We start from the raw sequence: 12,289 nt of genomic DNA, 5'->3' as shown, positions 1-12,289 counted from the left end.
TTGATTATTGCAGGAAAAAGAGCCCTCTCAGTGGAATATGACGTCAATAACAGACTTAACTCCAGCGTTCCCTCTTTCCTCCAGTCTGTGTGAGGTCTGAGGTCCTCACGCCTGAGGTAGGCCAGAGCTGATAACCCCGCCTGGGCAACAACCGATAAGAGCGTTCACTGAGATCCCACTGACACTGAGCTGAAGAGGCTCTGTAGGCAAGAGGACGATAAACTGGATCCAACAGATTCCAGAAGATTCTTTCAGTCGCCATGACTCATTTCCTTTAATGACAGATGGCAAAAAACAGATGGTTGAAGTTGGGTAAACAAAAAAAAGGTTTCTGGGGAAACTCCTGCGACTAATCACAGCACAAATTTTCCACAAAAGAAGTTTATTATACATATTAGCCTCGGATAAAATGATTTTGTCATCTTAGTCACAGTTAGATTCATGCCAGACCTGGTCGGATGATTGTTATGTTCTTTGCATTTACTCTCACAGCCTAAATGGTCTTGCTTGTGCGTAATTGTTTCAGGAAAGTGCTTGAAAAGCACTTGAACGATTGAATGGTGAATGGTCAGTGGTGGGAATTCCACCATGATGCAAGATGAAAATCCCCAAATTGTCTAATCTGAGATCTCGAATAAGAGCCTGCGTCATGTAGGGTTGTAGAAAGCCTTCTGTGTATAGACGCTAAAGGGTCTTTATGAGATGCTGAGGGATGTGACAGAGTGTCGGGATTTGATGTTCTGGGAATGAGACCAGACTCAACATAAAGGTGCAGTCAGTGATTCTAGTCCCACACACACATTTGTCCACTAACTGTCAGTCAATGCTGTGTGTGAACGGAAAAAAAAGTCTGTTTTTTGCACACAGCCCCGGCTCTGTAAACAGGAAACAAACAAAGTGACTCAGGCCATGCCACACAACCAACTTCTCCAACCCTTTCACTCACTTCCTAAGGCACTGGGTACCCCTTTATTACCGTCATTTTACAATGTGAAGACTAGTTCAATGGACTTCTACAGACAACCCGTTCTGACTGTCAACATGTCAAATGATGCAGTATAAAGACCAATAAAAGTCTGCATTTGGAGGAAGGTGTGTGGTTGTTGGAAGGGTTTAGGACAGGACTTTCCTCCAGGAGATTAGGATTTATGTCCCTCATGAAGCCAAAAGATTGATTTATTTTGTAGGTGAATTAAAGTCACATTTGTCTCTTAATGTACATAAGTAACATACCTAACAAATACACATATTTTAAGCCAATCCATGATCTTTTCCTAAATCCAACCAGAACTTTTGGTGCCAAACCAAATCAAAGGGCAACCATTTCATAACATTTACCATGTGTTTATTATTGTTGACAGCAACGTTTCAGATGTGCTATCTTTATGATTGCTAGCTTGACCATGGAGCCCTGCATGTTGAAAAATGAGGGGGTACCCAGTGCCTTAAAAAGATAACGGGTGCTGGGGTCCTGACCAGGTGTCTGTATGTGAGAAGTTGGGAGTGAGAATGTCTTTCAGCCAATCAGCAACTAGGGGCATTCAAGCTTGTGCACAGGACTCAGAACTCCAGATTTTAAAATATCAATATCAAATATCTTTCTCCAAAATATTTAACTCCACCATTAAAGGGTAAAACAAGAACCTTTTTCAAAAGCGAACTCATACAGTAAAAGCCACCGTCAAATCAAACCTCCACCCTGCTTAAGCGTCACTCTGCGAGGCATTGTGGCGGTTTCCTCATCATTGTTCTGTAGCCGCCTGTGGATCTTGACCTCTCAAGCCAACAAAAATGTCTCCCAAAGGCATCAATATAGTATCTTACATGCATTCTGCAACTGCTGTATAAACTATATAGACAAATATTTTGTTTATTGTGTGATTTGACAAGAAAACAGCCAGAAAACCACAACCGAGCTGGGAAAGTAAGCTATATGTAAGCAGCTGCAAACAAATCACCTCACTGGTACAATGAAACAAATGTAGAGCAGTATACTGTGTTGCGTTGCAGGACTCCCAGGCTTCTTCTTCAGCTGGCTTCATATTGTAAATCTGTGTTTGAATGGTCCCAAGATAAGCGGAATGGCACAGACTGTTTTATAGAAGGGGCACAACACAGGGACTGAGCTAACACTTCTTCAAATGTCCCAGAGTGAATGGCTCGTAATCCCTCCAGTTCTAAACAGACGAGGGGAAATCAAAAACAAAGCAGCACTAAAAACAACCAAAACATCTGCAGGGCAGCCACGCCAAGGCAGAGGGGATATCAAGCACACCCAGATTCAGCCAAACAGATGGTTCATCTCCGCCATCACTCTCACACACATATCCTGCTCAGACACACACTCGCACCCACACGTCAGGGCCTTGCCTGCGAGTGTCATGCTGCAGATATAGCCCACCAGCCAGGAGGATGAGGGTGTGTCTTAGTGTGTGTGTGTGTTTGAAGAATCAAGATGAAATCAGACAGAACATCCGTGGTCAGTTCAAACTTTGATGTGCCCACATAGTCCGCAGGTTGTGCAGCGAAGCATGAACACACGTGAAAATGTATCCGAGCACAAAGCATATGTGATATAAACACAGGACCACAGATGCACACAAGAAGACACATCCTTGCGAAATAATATTTTGGAAATAACATCCACCCATCTAGAGCAAAGTGTGTCAAAGTCACGGTATTCACTGTGGCAGGAAGGACGGGGTGTTAATAGCCTCCAACTGACTGCGTGCAGCAACAGAGATACGTGTGAATGACAGGGGGTGGGGGCTCTCTGTTTGTGTGTGAGCATCTGAACTTCTTCCTCTCTGTCTCTCTCCCTCCCTGCGACGTGCTCAGTGTGAAGCAGACCTGTTCAGACAGCGAGGGCCGACTCCTGTTTAGACTGGGCCGGCGCCAGTCGTCCCCTCACTTCGCCTCAGCAGCGACAGGTGAGAGCCTTCAGCTGACTATCATCACGCTCACCACTGACAACCCAGCGACACACCACAGTCAATCCATCACTCTTGTCACACAGAAAACTTTTTTTTTTTTCCAGTGTAGCGTTCAGGAATTAAGGGGGAATTGTTTTTCTCTCTTATTTTCCAACTATTTTTTGTCTTTCATATCTGGAAAGGCTCAAACAAGGTAAATGCAAAGCAGCAGCGTAGAAGCAGTTTCTGTAGTGATAGATAAAAGCTGTTGGTGTTCAGTGTGTGCAGCCTGCATAATTGTGTGTATTTGTGGTTATATATATATATAACTGCACGTGCATTGACACCTGCGCTATTATAAATCTGTGTTGATGAACTTTTACTTTTTTTGGGTGTACACTCACGCAGTATTACTGTTTATTTGTGCATTCTGTATTCTGCAGATGAACTCTAATCAAATAAGCAGGCCAGGGAGCTCTTTCTTTTTCCCCTTTCTGTCTCCTCAGTGATAATTACAGTATATTTGAGTATGATCCTGTCACACAGCAAGAAAAATCTAATTTATTTTGAATCATTGATGTCTCTCTCTCCCTATCACACACACACACACACACATTCACTGCATTGGGACAGGCAGAGTAATTCAAATACGCAATCCTCTAATGCAGATCCACTCTGTTCTTCTTACTTTTAGAGGCAGAGGAGATTGAATTGTCAGTGTTTTAATACACAGAGAGAGAGGTGGAAAAGTTACGCCCGACATAATATGAATATCAGCAATTTGAATGTAATTAAGTCATACCAGTTTTAATGTGAAACTGGAAAATCAGGCCTAAGAAATGGTTAAATTCCAGTCGTTGCAAGCTGCGTATGATTGTATCGTCAATGTTTTTGTTCCACTTTTTTTTTTTTACATTTTAGGATTAAATGCTCTTTTGCATTCATTTGCTCCAGGAGGCAACAACTGAATCAGTGAGGATCCAAAGAAATCTTCAATGTGAAATGGTGAACCAAAGTTTCAGACTTTAGCTGGCCAGCATTAACTGCATTTGCCCCCTCATGAAGGTGAATATTACGTTGTTCCTCCATGACAGCTTTACAATCCTCAAGGTTAAATGAGGACCAATTGCAAAGCAATATATTACATCCCAGTTAAACGGGCTGATAGGTTATAAATATTAGTGATCAGCTGCGGCAAAGAGGGGGAAAACACAAGGCCTCAAAGCTGCACTAATAATCAATGAATCAAAACTGTCCCTACATTCACCCCTTTGTGGGATTGATGCAGACAACCCTTGTCATAAAAGGAGATCACTGAGGAATTTGGTTTTCAGCGCTACTCTGACAGAGGACATATATCTGGTTAAAGGCACTGTGAGTGCATGCATTCGCTGCATCACATTTCTCACAGTGTGTAGTGACCCAGTCATGCTGTGAAGAAGGTTTAAGATGCATGCTTTGTTATCATGCGGAAATCAATATGTGAAGGGGTTTTGCATGCGCCATCATCTAAAATATAACTCAGCATCTATACAGACTCCAGATGCCAAAAAAAGGCCATTTATAACTGTGGATGATGATAAAACACCGTGTCCCATGTAATGTAATTTGTTTTAACAATGGAGATGTATTGTAGATACAAACCGAGATTGAGGAGTGGAGACTCTTACTTGCTGCAAACAAAGCTGGTCCCAGAATTTGTGATAAAAAGAAGACACGAGACAGGTCCCTGTGAGGACCAGTGAGTGGTAACAATACTGCATGTGGACACAGTCACAGCGTCTCACAGGTTACATGGCATGCTCCTTTTAAAAGGCTAATCCAGCCTCACCTATGTAGCAGCCTGGTCTCCTCAACTCCCTGCTGTGCATGCTCTTTAAGGTGTGCTGGACACACACACACACACACACACACACACACACACACACACACACACTGTGATTCACATGCACAAATTACATTTAAGTACAGCACACACACAAGCATGCACATCACACGCAAACACACAGGGCTCGTTATATGCATACACACACATGCTGTACAAAAATACAGACATACACACACACTGAAATGTCCACTGTGACCCACCTCCCTCTGGTTCCATTCCCCATTTACAGCCTCTAAAAGCCTTTTCCATTTACCAGTGGGCCTGGGGCTGTGAGTGACAGGGAACAGAATGGACCTTATGTTGTCACTTTCTCAGCACTGTGGCCTGGAGGGAGGACTGGCACAGCAGTCGGCTCCCGGTGGTGTAGTGGATGGTGGGTGGGGAGGACTGTGGAGGAGAGGAGGAGGGGTTGAGTAGTCCACTACAAACCTGCAAGGGCACAAACATAAACTTGGCTACAGTCTCAAATTTACTTAGAAAGTGTAGCCTGAAGGGACGCCTGGCACAGCATCCTGCCCCTTTGTATTCAGAATCAATGGAAATGTACAGCGCTTTGCCCGAGTTGAGTGACATTTGACCGGACATAAGGAGAGGTTAATGGGAAACCAATGACTACACCCTGTGTAGCATATTGTCCAGTGGTTGTTTGATTCTGGTGTTCAGTCAGGAATTATGCTGTTCGCTAGAATACTTACTTTTGAGCTCAGAGCCTGGCATAGAGTTGCTTTGAGCACCAAATCAGTTACACACAGATACTGAGAGACAAAAAGAAGACATTTCTAAACTGTTTGCAACAATGACTCCACTTGGGTGTTGTCCCAAAGTACAATTGTGCAATCTTCAGTCGAACTATAAATATTACCCAATTTTAAAGCCTAACCACAGTTTTACTGTGTCTTGCTAAACAGACATAAAACATGAAACAGACAGTCTTTTTTTTTTAAAGAGTGCTTTTTGGCATTCTGCCTGTATTTAATAGTCACTGTTAAGATACAGGCAGGAAACACAGGGAAAGAGAGAGAGGGGTATGAGACTCAGCAAAGGTCCCCAGACTGGGTCTATGGCAGGTACACAACATGCCTGGATCACAGGATGCAACAACCAGACATGTCATTGATGTATTGTCTTCTGATTTATTATTATTTTTTTTTTTAAAGTACAATCCATTTAAACACTTGAAAAAATATTCCTGGAAAGACAACCTCAGGATCACAGAAGAAGTTTTTGGGAAAACATCTCAAATAGATGCTGGTCCACTGTTTGGCCCCCATCTACAGTAAGGCTGCCTTCACCTATTAAAAAATATGAATTGCTCATTCAGGGTTTGGTTACTGACTTCTCTCCCCGTGGGTCTGTGCAACCAGCCATCGTGGGCCCAACATTGGCTCAACATTCAGGTATGCAGCGTGAGAGGATACATGTGACGCTGACAGATGGCTAGGTGTTGACAGTGAGTGGCAGGTAGACTACCTGTTCCACAGTTCACTTGGAGATTCATTAAGCATTTTGGACAGGCTTCTTTGGAGAGGCCTCGCTGGAGTGTAACCTGATCTCCGGCTGAGGGATGCTGTAATGTTTTTACATGAATCGCCCCAAACTATGGGTGAGCAGTCTGTCACAGGCCAGAGGAGCGAGGGAAGAGTGGGTGGAGATGTTCGTGTAGTTTGACATCCCTCTCTTCTTATCGCTCTTCTTCTGTAATGACAAATGGCTCATCCCAAGACTCACTTTCCATTCAAACCAGGTTCTCAACATTTTTTTTATGTCTCCCCTTCTTCCCCATGTTGTGACAGGTATCTAAATTGATTAAGCTGTGCCCCGGGATCTGACACTACAGCGTGTTGCCTTCTATTTGTTGATTACTATTGATTTTCTTTGATACTTCATTTAAAAATCAATAGCCAGAGCAGAAGAAAAATAGGTGCAGTTTACACATACTTTAACATACTATTGTGCAACAGAGAAGGCCGCAGTTTTGGCAGTAGCCGTGATGGCAGCAGCCAATTACGAGGAAAGCTCTTAACAGGTGAAAGAGAGAGACCCCAGATCGATTCTGAGCTTTCTTCTCCAATCACAGAAAGTGGCCATAAATTAAAGCGCATCTGTTTTGTTTTGAAGACAGCCATGAAGCATGGCTGCAACTTTTTATTTTTTTATTTCTTGGTATCCTGTACTCTTTACACAGCGCCCCACTTCTGAAATAACTGCTCTATCCTCCATCATTACATGACAGACAGAAAGGACAAGTGTCAAATAACAGGCAAACAGCGTGCCTACAGAATGATATATCAGGGAAATTTGACCTGTCCCGCTGCATTTGAATTTACAATGGGACTGTAAAGTAATTTACAGTAAGTTATGTTATTCCACTCCTCAGATCAGCCACTCCAGCTGTATTGCTTCAGAGTCATTATGTATGAGGTTTCTGCCTTTTTTTCCATAGAAGGAGAGAAGAAAGCTGTCTACAAGTCTTCAATGAAATTCACTGACACATTTTATTTAGGATTATTATTTTTATTAAAAGCAACAGTAATACTTGTAGCACTATGTGCCATTTCAATTTTATTAAACGACATCGACGGGCAGTAAAGATGAAGGGGAGTGACGGATTGCAAGCAACAAAACTGAAATGCATTCAGTTGTTGCGTGCAGTTAAGATCCACTTGACTTCTGCCTTCTGGAGTGACACACAAACTTGACCTACGCTAAGAGGTGGATGTCAATTATTCCCTTTTCTTCCTGAGATGAAATATGAAAAGTGCATTCTTACTGTGTATAATCAAGCAATCCATAATCAGCTCTCTCTCTCATATACAGTACATTATGTAGATACAATCCAGAGAAACAAACTTCTCAAAACTCATGTTCACACATTATTGTAAATGTTGCAATTACTTCCAATTACTTCCTATATTATACTTGGCTGTTTTCTATTTTTGCTTTTATAAATAATACATTTCCTTAGTCTTTAAAGTGTCAAAAATTAATATTTTTGAATTAAAAATTTCAACAGTCTAATCATTTAATTGACAACTGACTAAAACAATTAATTTTTCAAAATCATTCAGTTTGACCAATACTCAGTGTGGGGTTACTCAATGTCAATTACTCATTACATATTACTCAGTTGAAAATAAACTACAGTAATTTTCCAGTTTATCAACAGAAAGAGTAATTAGTCACTCTCAGCTATGTCACAATGTGCCTTTAAATAATAAAGCCTCCAGCAAGTCACATATTATATCTCATGTATTCAGAACTTAACAAGCAGCCAGCCAATGTTTTGGGTGTATTAACTTCATCAGCTCCAGCGAGTGCACAAACTCAACAGCACTCCAGCTGTCCCACTCTCACAGTGAATGCAGCGTTCACACGGCCACCAACTCTGAACAAAATCCAAGGCTATTTCTGAATCTAGGCTTACCAGCAGCTAAACTTATCAAGGCAGCATGTGACCCTGGGAGCTTCTCTCTGTTTTTCTCCCTATCTACAGCGCTGAATGTCTGTCATTTGTCCTCAGTTGCACTAATCTTTTTCTCTCATTTCTCTCTCCTTCTCACCTATTCTCGTCCCCCCCCCACCCGCTTGTCACCCCTTGCCCAAACTCAAGCATGCAGAACAGAGCAGGCAGGTCTTCTCCAGCAGACCAAAACGCTCTGTTCTCAGCCTTCTCACCTTTCACCCGGGGTGAACGTGAGGCGGCATCGCCCGGGCCCCCCGAGCCCCGCGGAGACCAGAACACAACACCGACCCTGACGATCCGAGCTGTACGGGGAGCCAGTGGCACGCTGAAAGACACAAGCTCGTAGAAAGAGAGCAGGTAGAACAAACAAGTGACTGACATCATAGAAGAGACGCAGAGATGACATGGAGACATCAAAAGCTGGTTTGAGTGTAAGGTTGTAGAGTTTAGGCCTCTTATTCAGGCAGCAGGTGTCAGTGTCCTGTAGAGGCAGTGGTAGTGGGGACAGTCTGTCACAAGGATCTAGTATATAAATCGTGTATATTTGTGTGTGTACAGCATTAATGCATGATAATTTGTTGTCAGCCGCCAACGTGTTCCTCCTGCACAAACATGAAGATTTTCAAAATAAATCGTGCTAAAAATCCTAAATCATATCTGCTTTGACTTATAAAGCAAGAAATTCATTAATAAATAAATGAATTAATTAATTAATTTGTAGGTCTCCCCCAAAATGCACAACATTCAAGTAATTCAATTCTTCTTTTCATTATATCATTTAATGATCCCTGACTTTTTCACACATTATATATCGATTATATCGATTAGACTCTTGAACATATTAAAAAGGCCAGTTGTGTCTAGGAGTGAAAAATGGTCATAGTAACTTCTCAGAAAACTTTTTTAACATCACTAGATTGCCATTTTGCGTCATTAAAATTCATGTGTGTGTGTGTGCATGTTCGCCTGCTGGCCTGTGCACTGGTGTGAGCGGATGTGTGTGTTCCAGCGGTAGCGACCTTGTCCCTGCCCCCTCCAGCAGGAGTGACAGATGCTCAGTAATCTGTGTGAAAGGCGATCCGCCACTTAATGGGATTGTTTCTGTTACACCTTAAAGAAGAGGCAGCCAGCAGACCAGAGCTGAGCAGTCGTCCTCCATAACTGCTGTCCTGGGACCTCAGGTGGACACAGCGGGTGAAGAAACGCCACACGAGTGTCTGGGAGGAAGGTGAGGGGCGGGGGGCTTCACACCTCAGAATCATAAAACAGTGCAGAGCTCCCCTCCCTGCAGAGTGTATTGTCTTAAAACAGATGGCTGACATATTGACAAGGAGCAGAGAGTTGATATGTTTGAAAAGTGTGAAACCCTTGAACATATGGAAGCCTGATTGTCACGGTTAATGGATTTGTTTTTGAGGTGCTGTCAAACAGGTGTCTCCTCAGGCCAGACCCAAAAAAGCTAGTCAACCTAGAGTTATCAGATAATAAGTAACTGTTCACCATCAGGACTATGGGCAGCTGCCAGCTGAACACGTTTACGTGTAAACAAGCAAGATATAATATGCTAATTAGTGAGCTTTAAAGGTGTCAGTAGACTGATTTTGTTATCTTTTGACAGTCAGGCTAGCTGTCTCCCTGTTTCCCACCTTTGTTTTAAGCTAAGCTAACCAACTGCTGGCAGAAGCATCATTTGTACCATACAGTTATGAAAGTGGTGCAGATCTTCTCATCTAACTCCAAACACGAAAGCAAATAAGCTCAAACCCCAAACTCTAGCTTTAACGGCTGTCTTCTCATCGCCATGGTAACCCAAGACACCCGGCCTGGGCCTGGGCCGGCCTGACAAACCCACACACAAAGACAGGGAGAGGCAAAGACACAGAGCAGACAGACAGAAAAGGACGACAGCATCTTTATCTCTCCCCGCTCAGAGTAACGTGAGAAGGAGTTTCCTTCCTTCCTCCACCTATGGCAGCAGTGAAACTGTCCGTGTCATAACGCCCAACGTGTCAAAATGATATGTTTAACCATCTCCTGCCTATTATTCTGGACAATGGTCACCCTGGATGGATTTCCTCCCAGTGTGAAATGACAGGTTCTCCTTCTTTCTTGCCGAGTGCCCACTCGGCTCGCCGCTCCCCCTCAAAAGGCCGCGACTATGTGTCACCTGTGTAGAATGCAAAGACACGTTAGATAGAGTTTCACAGCAGACCTCTATTCATGCTTATGATTGCTTTGTTTGGTGGAGAGATTTCAGTGTCCATAGGGGACGGGAAGGTGGGACCTCTGCTTTATAAATGAGCCGTTGCTTTGTCAACACGGGAGTGGGGTTATCTCAAGCGTCAGCTGAAAGATTGATGGAGTGAGATGATTATCAGTGAGACCACAGTGTGGTGAAGGGGCCATAGAGATACTGTACATACGGAAGAATGAATAAATTAAGAATGCAACAGATAAGGGCTATCAAAAATCTAGCTCCACAGCATGAAAAATATCATGTGATTATTGTAAATTAAACTAGAGCTGCAATGATTAGTCAATAAACCTGTTAGTCAGTGGTAAATTTATCTACAGCTATTTTCAAGATCAAATTATCATTCTCATCAGTTTTCCTTGTAAAACGAACAAACAGTCGCTGCTTCCAGCTTCTAAAATGTGAGGATTTGCTTCTTTTCTTTGTTATGTGTGTGGTAAATTGAATGATTTTAGGTTTTGAACACCACTGTGGGAAATTATAACTGGACGTTTTCACTATGTTCTCACATTTTAAACACACACACGCACGCACGCACGCACGCACGCACGCACACACACACACACACACACATATAATTAGAAACAATTAACCAGGGAGATAACTGGAAGAGTTATTGGTAATGAAAACAATCATTAACTGAAGCCAAAATTTTAATATACTATAATATAATTTGAATTTGATGTGAAATAGGTTGAAGTGATGCTCTGTGCATTTGTGACGCCTGTGCTGCTGCCAACAGGTGGCTTTGATTTGTTGTCATGGTAGTTTTACCATTTGTGGGCAGTTGTGCTTTGAAAAGGCAGCAAATAGCTCTCATTTAGCCATGGTTTTTCTATCCGTCCAAAATGCTTCCACACATTACTTGGTCATGATTTGGTGTCAATTTTATTTGTTAGAATAAGCTCGTTCATTCGGCCTAATTTGCTGAGTTCAAAAACAGATCCAAGTGACACATCACAGCGCAGTGCACAGCACAAACTGTCGCCCTGACAGACTGTGAGTTTTTGTTAGAATTCTTTTCTGTCTTTTTCTGCCTTGATTTAATAAATCCAGAGTTTACTTCATTCATATATTCAAAACCATATTTACTGTGACAGACAAAGAGACAGACACACAGTTGAATGAGTGAAGACCTAAGGGTCACAACGGAGGGACGTGGGGCCACAGATCAGGGGTCCCATTCCTTCTCCAGCCTTTTCAATTAAGCCCCAGCACACCGGTAACAATTTATGAACATGACCTTCCAACTCTCCAGCTCCTGCACTCAGCCCTGGGAGCCAACCTCTCCCACCCCCCAGCTACATCAAACCAACCCCAAGTACCCCCCTGACCCTCCGACCCACAACACATAACCCATCTCGGGAAGACAAACCTAATGTCGCACATGCAAAACTATATATGTATTATGTATGTCCTCATATGAGAGCAAATGCATACACACACACACTCGCCCACACAAGATCAGGTCCCCTGTGTTCACACCGAGGGGTCAGTGGTTATTCTTTAGCTCAGGCTCAAAGGTGAGTAATAAAAAAATCCAATACAGTAAATGCATGGGTCACCAGCATATCAATATATAATACAGAAAGGGGACAGATGACAAGCCATAAGACGATGGAAAGCAATTGGATTCTCTGTTTCTCCCTATCTCGCTATCTCTGGATGCATCAATCTGCAGCTGTTGATAATTGAGTTAAGAAGGAGACGTGATTAACAAGTTCTTCAAAAAAGCTGGAATTGCCTGCAATCTGACGCCTGGAGACCTTGAT

The sequence above is a fragment of the Chelmon rostratus genome, chromosome 1 (assembly GCF_017976325.1).
Source record: "Chelmon rostratus isolate fCheRos1 chromosome 1, fCheRos1.pri, whole genome shotgun sequence".
NCBI classification, from domain to species: Eukaryota; Metazoa; Chordata; class Actinopteri; order Chaetodontiformes; family Chaetodontidae; genus Chelmon; species Chelmon rostratus.
Note: the sequence above shows the minus strand (reverse complement) of the source record.